This window comes from Phlebotomus argentipes, unplaced genomic scaffold, assembly GCF_947086385.1.
Source record: "Phlebotomus argentipes unplaced genomic scaffold, Phlebotomus argentipes genome assembly contig_75, whole genome shotgun sequence".
In the NCBI taxonomy this organism is placed as follows: domain Eukaryota; kingdom Metazoa; phylum Arthropoda; class Insecta; order Diptera; family Psychodidae; genus Phlebotomus; species Phlebotomus argentipes.
In genome coordinates this window covers 1,678,715-1,687,302 of record NW_026776170.1, presented here as the reverse complement: position 1 = coordinate 1,687,302, position 8,588 = coordinate 1,678,715, and the positions used below count along the sequence as shown (strand labels likewise).

At 48.9% G+C, this 8,588-nt stretch overlaps 1 long non-coding RNA gene across 1 annotated transcript; it reads right to left on the bottom strand.

Annotated features, from left to right (window-relative positions):
- Positions 1-60: 60 nt before the first annotated feature.
- On the bottom strand, positions 61-7,955 carry LOC132257041 (uncharacterized). Its single transcript, XR_009468236.1, has 6 exons — positions 7,810-7,955; positions 7,401-7,665; positions 7,188-7,341; positions 810-1,071; positions 455-750; positions 61-310 (listed from the first exon to the last, which is right to left on the bottom strand). It is a non-coding gene; the product is annotated as an uncharacterized LOC132257041 (long non-coding RNA).
- Between the last annotated feature and the right edge of the window lie 633 nt (positions 7,956-8,588).

The following is an 8,588-nucleotide window of genomic DNA, read 5'->3' as shown; positions in this document are numbered from 1 at the left end:
ACTCGTGATTCACTTCCTGCGCACTGCGTCTCTGCGGACACTCACCGTGAGTTGCTGCACGCCCGGCTTTGTGTCTGCTTTTGCCCTCGTGCGACTTCCTGCAGCCTGTCAGCTTGTGCTGCAGCACCTCCTCAATCGCCCCCTGCGCCGGCAATCCGCTCCGCCGCCTTGTCGTGGCGCCGGTAGAAGTTTGGCAGTTTGTCGGCTTCCCGGAAAGTCGTGCGCGATGAGATCCATAATTTCAGGATAATGCTGCTCTTCTCGGCGAATAGATCCTTTGCTGAGGTACGTCGTACTCGTAGATGTAGTCCTAAAAGAGAAATCACAGGCATATGAGACTCCACACAAAGTCAAGATGCCCCATTTGGGATGAGATTTATCAACTGGGAATTCTCGATAAAACCGGTACACTATTGAGTTTTCCAACAATCCCACACTTGCAAAACCTTCTCACCTCATTGTACTCCTTGTTGGCGTACATTTTGCAGCGATTTTTGAGGTATTTGCGCTGTTTTTCGCAAGGAAATGCGAACAAAATAACACTGAAAGTCCAATGCCTGTGACGTTTGCAGGACGACAATGTCGATAAGTCGGTAATGTCGGAATAGATGCTTTGCTGAGGAACGTTGTGCCCTTCTTCCGCCCGGCGATGCCCTTCCCCGTGCCACTCTCGTCGAAGCGCTCGCGATGCGATCCCGTGTACTTCGACGTGTCCGTGAGGCAATTCACGGCGGCCGACGCCTTCCCGGCCTGTGAAAAGAGAGACTCGTGATTCACTTCCTGCGCACTGCGTCTCTGCGGACACTCACCGTGAGTTGCTGCACGCCCGGCTTTGTGTCTGCTTTTGCCCTCGTGCGACTTCCTGCAGCCTGTCAGCTTGTGCTGCAGCACCTCCTCAATCGCCCCCTGCGCCGGCAATCCGCTCCGCCGCCTTGTCGTGGCGCCGGTAGAAGTTTGGCAGTTTGTCGGCTTCCCGGAAAGTCGTGCGCGATGAGATCCATAATTTCAGGATAATGCTGCTCTTCTCGGGAAGATCCTTTGCTGAGGTACGTCGTACTCGTAGATGTAGTCCTAAAAGAGAAATCACAGGCATATGAGACTCCACACAAAGTCAAGATGCCCCATTTGGGATGAGATTTATCAACTGGGAATTCTCGATAAAACCGGTACACTATTGAGTTTTCCAACAATCCCACACTTGCAAAACCTTCTCACCTCATTGTACTCCTTGTTGGCGTACATTTTGCAGCGATTTTTGAGGTATTTGCGCTGTTTTTCGACAAATTAATTTAGAGTTAAGAGTTAATTTTAACAGTCTTGTAATCAGTAGCGTTTTACAGTACACACAAGGAAATATTCAATAGATTTATGCGGGTCTACCTTGTGCCTTGCATCGCTTGGTAGATCAAAACCTAAAAAAATCGCGGGCCGCCTTCGGCGGCCCGGTGCAGTCCACCTCGCCTTGCGTAGCTCTGGGACCAAGACCCAAAAAAATCGCGGGCCGCCTTCGGCGGCCCGGTGAAGTCCTCCTCGCCTCGCGTTGCTATGAGACCAAGACCCAAAAAAATCGCGGGCCGCCTTCGGCGGCCCGGTGCAGTCCACCTCGCCTTGCGTAGCTCTGGGACCAAGACCCAAAAAAATCGCGGGCCGCCTTCGGCGGCCCGGTGAAGTCCTCCTCACCTCGCGTTACTATGAGACCAAGACCCAAAAAATCGCGGGCCGCCTTCGGCGGCCCGGTGCAGTCCACCTCGCCTTGCGTTGCTCTGGGACCAAGACCCAAAAAAATCGCGGGCCGCCTTCGGCGGCCCGGTGCAGTCCGCCTCACCTTGCGTAGCTCTAAGACCAAGACCCAAAAAAATCGCGGGCCGCCTTCGGCGGCCCGGTGAAGTCCTCCTCACCTCGCGTTGCTATGAGACTAAAACCTAAAAAAATCGCGGGCCGCCAAAGGCGGCCCGGTGCAGTCCACCTCGCCTTGCGTAGCTCTGGGACCAAGACCCAAAAAAATCGCGGGCCGCCTTCGGCGGCCCGGTGAAGTCCTCCTCACCTCGCGTTACTATGAGACCAAGACCCAAAAAATCGCGGGCCGCCAAAGGCGGCCCGGTGCAGTCCACCTCGCCTTGCGTAGCTCTGGGACCAAGACCCAAAAAAATCGCGGGCCGCCTTCGGCGGCCCGGTGCAGTCCGCCTCCCCTTGCGTAGCTCTAAGACCAAGACCCAAAAAAATCGCGGGCCGCCTTCGGCGGCCCGGTGAAGTCCTCCTCACCTCGCGTTGCTATGAGACTAAAACCCAAAAAAATCGCGGGCCGCCTTGGGCGGCCCGGTGCAGTCCACCTCACCTTGCGCAGCTCTGGGAACAAGACCCAAAAAAATCGCGGGCCGCCGAAGGCGGCCCGGTGCAGTCCTCCTCGCCTTGCGTAGCTCTGGGACCAAGACCCAAAAAAATCGCGGGCAGCCTTCGGCGGCCCGGTGCAGTCCACCTCGCCTTGCGTAGCTCTGGGACTAAGACACGAAAAAAATCGCGGGCCGCCGAAGGCGGCCCGGTGAAGTTCTCCTCGCCGTGCGTTGTTCTGAGACCAAAACCCAAAAAAGTCGCTGGCCGCCTTCGGCGGCCCGGTGAAGTCCCCCTCCCCTTGCATTGCTCTGAGTCCAAGACCCAAAAAAATCGCGAGCCACCTTCGGCAGCCCGAGTCCTCTGTGTCTTGTGTGGCTTGAGAGACCAATGCCTAAAAAATCGCGGGCCGCCAAAGGCAGCTCGGTGAAGTCCTCCTTGCCTTGCGTTGCTCTGAGATCAAGACCCAAAAAGGACACAGGCCGCGTTCGTTAGCTTGTTGACGCGCCATTTGTCAATTTCAAATCTTGGATCGTTGGCTCGCCATTTGTCAACTTCAAATTTTGGCTCGTTGGCTCGACGCCCCCGATAAAACCTGGCTTGAGCCAGTTCATGGGACTGGCTTGAGCCGAGGCTCACGTTCACAAGTGAATTTCCCTTGTGATTCCTTAAACTGGCTTATGACACCAGGAAGAAACGTTTGTATGACAAACGCACGGGGCATGTCGCATCTTTTCATGAGCCATTCACTAGTGATTGTATGGCGCGACTAAAGCCACTCTTCAGCCATTTCACAAGCCCGGGCTAAAGCGATTCTCAGGGTCCTTCACAAGCATTGGGTGGTGTCTGGGCACAAGGGGGGCTAGTGAATTGGCTCAAGCCACGCCAAAGGACTTTCCAATGAGAAATATATTAAAAATCATGATATTAATTTTGTTCAAAATATTTATTTGTCATTCATTTTTTATTACATTTTTTACATTTTTTCTTGTTTTCCTGTAAAAATAAGTTTTTTTTTTTAATGAAATACAAAATAGTTATTCTATTATTATCTCAATTTGACCTTATTTTTGGTGTAAAGGAGGATTTTTCTTTCAAAAAGAGAATCTAATAATTTTGTAAAGATAATATAATTTAATACAATACTCCTGAAGTGGTCCGAATGGCTGCATTCTCTTTGTCGGGATCAGCAACGCCAGACAGTCGTTTCCTCTTGCCGCACATCCGCTTTGCGGGTTGATTCCTTATTCCTGGGAAGATCCTTTGAGTGGCCGCAGCTGTTAAAATATTTAAAATATATATTATTAGTTTGTGATTCCACTATTTTTTTTAATACAAAAATTCAATATTTATTCAAAAATGAATTTCAAAACTTCTGATACACATATAAAAGATATCAAATGAACATTTTTATTTAAAAATAGTAATTTTTAGAAGTAAAAAAACTTACTTTTCCATTATTTGATGATTCTTTTCCCATTAGATGAAGTTAGGAATTCACTTTGATCCATCGAGTCCTGAAAGGGAGAAATAAATATTTAATATTTTAAATTACTAACAAAAATCCCTAAACTTGAAAAAAGTATCTTAAAAAAAATATCGATTTTTTTATCTCGAAAAGAAAAATTTGCCTGAATTTTTTAGGTGTTCTCGACATATTTTCGCTACTGTACACGCGAATTGCAACACTGTCGAAACACTTATTGTCGGAACTGTATGCGTCAAGTTTTTCACTAATTTCACACGAAAAATCTTGCAGAACGCACCCCAAAGAAACTCAGGCATATTTTCTGCTCCACGCCAACTGCCGAGAGGGGGAGGTCAGCTGAGACGGTGCCTGCGGCAGTGAGAGATTTGCTGAAGCAGAAGAGAGCGCTCAGAAGGAGATGGAGAAATACCCGCCATCCCGTAGACAAGGCAAAATATAATCAGGCTGCGCAAAACCTGAAGCTCCTATTGCGCCAAATCCGTAATGACTCGATGGGCTCCTACCTGGAGAATTTATCAGCCACAAGCGCAACCGATTATAGCCTCTGGAAGGCGGCGAAGAGGCTTAACCGCCCGACCCTGTCTGTCCCTCCTATTAGGATGGAAGACGGGGCTTGGGCGAGGGATGATACTCAAAAAGCAGTGACCTTTGCAAGTCATCTCACACGTGTCTTTCAACCCTGGTCGAATGATCCTGCTCAATGGAATGGCGACTCTATAGAGCTGAACTCTGTAGGAACTCGGCGGCAAATGAAGAGATTCACCCTGGAGGAGATTCTGAATGTTCTTTTATACGAAGTCAACCCGAAAAAAGCCCCGGGATACGACCTTATTACGGCGTCGCTATTAAGAGAGATGTCTCCGAGATGCTTGAGGTTCCTGCAGAGGATTTTCAACGCTATTCTCCGACTCGGCCATTTCCCAGACCACTGGAAAGTTGCGCAGGTCATAATGATAGCCAAACCAGGAAAGAGACCGGAAGCGGTGGAGTCCTATCGCCCTATCAGTCTGCTGCCCGTTCTCTCAAAAATATTTGAGAAGCTCCTACTCAAAAGAATGAAGTTTCTCCTCAACAAAGACATTCTTCCATCACACCAATTTGGATTCAGAGAGGGACATGCCACCACTGAACAAATCCATCGCGTGGTTGATGAAATACACACCGCCTTCGAGGAGAAAGAGTACTGCGCGGCAGCCTTCCTGGACATCAGCCAGGCCTTTGACAAGGTCTGGCATGACGGCTTGAAACATAAACTGCGGCAACTTCTACCTACTTCACTGTCCCGTATCCTGGAGTCTTTCCTGACAAATCGAGTCTTTCTGGTGCAGCAGAGGGCGGAGCTGACTTCCCTCCGAGAGGTGAGCGCGGGAGTGCCACAGGGTAGTGTGCTCGGGCCAGTTCTCTTCCTCATTTACACATCAGACCTACCTGTACTGCCTTCAACAACTGTGGCAACGTACGCTGACGATACAGCAATTCTTGCCAGGAGCGACTCCCCGGAACTGGCATCTCGAACTCTACAACTTAGCCTCGAAAAGATGGAGCAATGGTTTCGGAATTGGAGATTTAAGGCAAATGAGGAGAAGTCGATCCAGGTCACTTTCACCTTGAGGAAAGGAACTTGCCCTCCGGTAACTCTGAATGGTCAACAGATCACGCAGGCGGACTCCACTAAATACCTGGGCATGCACCTCGACAGGCGTCTGACCTGGAAGACCCATATATGGAGTAAGCGGAAACAACTTAGCCTGAAGTGGAGGAAATTTTACTGGCTCATGGGAAGGAAGTCTCAGCTGTCCACCGAAAACAAGCTTCTCTTGTACAAGGCAATCCTTAAACCTGTATGGACCTACGGAATCCAACTCTGGGGCACAGCTTCGAGATCCAACACGGACATCCTGCAGCGATTCCAAAATAAGGTTCTCAGACAAATAGTGGACGCGCCCTGGTACGTCTCCAATGACTTACTACACCATGATCTCTGCATGCCCACGGTCTCCGATGAGATAAAGAAACTCAGCAGAAACTACAGGGAACGACTTCTCTCTCACCCTAATGATGCTGCAGGCAATCTTGCTATTGACCTTGGCGAGCATAGAAGACTTAGGCGCATAAAGCCCTCAGACCTCTTTAATTATATGTAAAGTCTCGGTGTGGGGTTTCAAAATTGGAATCCCTTTCTCTGTCAAAATTTCAATTCAACAAGAAAGCTGATTGTAATAATAATACAGATTGCTGGCAATAAAGAAACAAATGAAAAAAAAAAATATTTTCTGAGATAACCGCTAGCCCCAGTGGAGCCCCAACTAATCCCCAAGGCCTTCTCAGCTGATCTATTGCGAATTTACACGACAATTTTGAGATGGCATTTTTCACGTGATTTTACAACATTTTCCGCGGAAAAACCACACGAACGCATCTCAGAGAAGCTGGTGTGCATTTTCCGAGAAAAGCCGCAAGTCCCGGACTATTTTCTGGCGTGAAAATCGTCGAACAATTGCATCACTTCTCGCGGAAATAAAACAACATTTTCACGAAAACCCACTCGAATTTCTTCAGTATAACAACACAATGGCACTCTTGGGGGGTCAATGTATGATCTCCAAGGCAATAATTGGGTCCTTACCTGCTTTATTTAATGCAAATTTCCAGAGATTTGTTGATACACGTTGAGCACTGTTAGAAACGTCAAATCACTGCGCGCTTCACTTTACTCCTCGCATTAAGAAATAGAAGGCAGCAATCCTCACTCATACACAAACACAAACATGACAACGCGCCGCGTTCGCGTGTATTTGGAAGCAGTTGTGAAAAACTAAATAATTTCATTAGAGAATCACTAGCCAATTCACTACCTTCAGCCCGGAGTTTACCGGGGCCATATTTCAATTTCAAATTTTGGCTCGTTGGCTCGCCATTTACCAATTTCAAATCTTGGCTCGTTGACGCGCCATTTGTTAATTTCAAACTTAGCTCGTCAGCGCGCCATTTGCCAATTTCAAATTTAAATAAAGCTGTTTCGCAGTGGCGCCACCCAGCATGAGCGATGGTGGCGCCACCTGGAGGCCGATAGTGGAACTATGAGTAGCTCGCGCGATGGTGACGCCACCTGGTGGCCGATAGCGGAACTATGAGTAGCTCAAGCGATGGTGCCGCCACCTGGTGGCCAATAGCGGAACTATGAGTAGCAAGCCTGGGATGGTGTCACAACTTGCTGGTAGGTTTTCGTACTAACTCAAATCATGCCACGGTGCCGCCATTCGTCAATTTTAAATCTTGGATCGTTGCCACGCCATATTTCAATTTCAAATTTTGGCTCGTTTGCTCGCCATTTTTCAATTTCAAATTTTTGCATCTTGGCGCTATTTACCAATTTCAAATCTTGGATCGTTGGCTTGTTGACGCGCCATTTGCCAATTTTAAATGTCCTTCCCCGTGCCACTCTCGTCGAAGCGCTCGCGATGCGATCCCGTGTACTTCGACGTGTCCGTGAGGCAATTCACGGCGGCCGACGCCTTCCCGGCCTGTGAAAAGAGAGACTCGTGATTCACTTCCTGCGCACTGCGTCTCTGCGGACACTCACCGTGAGTTGCTGCACGCCCGGCTTTGTGTCTGCTTTTGCCCTCGTGCGACTTCCTGCAGCCTGTCAGCTTGTGCTGCAGCACCTCCTCAATCGCCCCCTGCGCCGGCAATCCGCTCCGCCGCCTTGTCGTGGCGCCGGTAGAAGTTTGGCAGTTTGTCGGCTTCCCGGAAAGTCGTGCGCGATGAGATCCATAATTTCAGGATAATGCTGCTCTTCTCGGCGAATAGATCCTTTGCTGAGGTACGTCGTACTCGTAGATGTAGTCCTAAAAGAGAAATCACAGGCATATGAGACTCCACACAAAGTCAAGATGCCCCATTTGGGATGAGATTTATCAACTGGGAATTCTCGATAAAACCGGTACACTATTGAGTTTTCCAACAATCCCACACTTGCAAAACCTTCTCACCTCATTGTACTCCTTGTTGGCGTACATTTTGCAGCGATTTTTGAGGTATTTGCGCTGTTTTTCGCAAGGAAATGCGAACAAAATAACACTGAAAGTCCAATGCCTGTGACGTTTGCAGGACGACAATGTCGATAAGTCGGTAATGTAGGAATTGTCACTCGCTACTACTGGACGCGTTACAAACCGGTTGCTTACACACTACTTACAAATCTCTTTCTTTGGCCTACTCGTAAGCGTATAAACTAATTCGACAAAAATAATTTAGAGTTAAGAGTTAACTTTAACAGTCTTGTAATCAGTAGCGTTTTACAGTACACACAAGGAAATATTCAATAGATTTATGCGGGTCTACCTTGTGCTTTGTGTCGCTCTAAGGCCAAAAACAAAAAAAATCGCGGGCCGCCTTTGGCGGCCCGTGTCCTTTGTACATTCTGTCACTCTTAGGCCAATACCTAAAAAAATCGCGGGCCGCCTACGGCGGCCTAAGTCCTCTGTGCCTTGAATCGCTTGGAAGGCCAATATCTAAAAAAAATCGCCAGCTGCCTTTGGCGGCCCGTGTCCACTGTCCTTTCTGCCGCTCTTAGGCCAATACCTAAAAAAAATCACGGGCCGCCTTCGGCGGCCCATGTCCTCTGTCCTTTCTATCGCTTTTAGGCTAATACCTAAAAATCGCAGGCCGCCTTCGGCGGCCCATGTCCCCTATACCTTGTGTAGCTTGGGAGGCCAATACCTTAAAACATCGCGGGCCGCCTTCGGCGGCCCGTGTCCTCTGTCCTTTC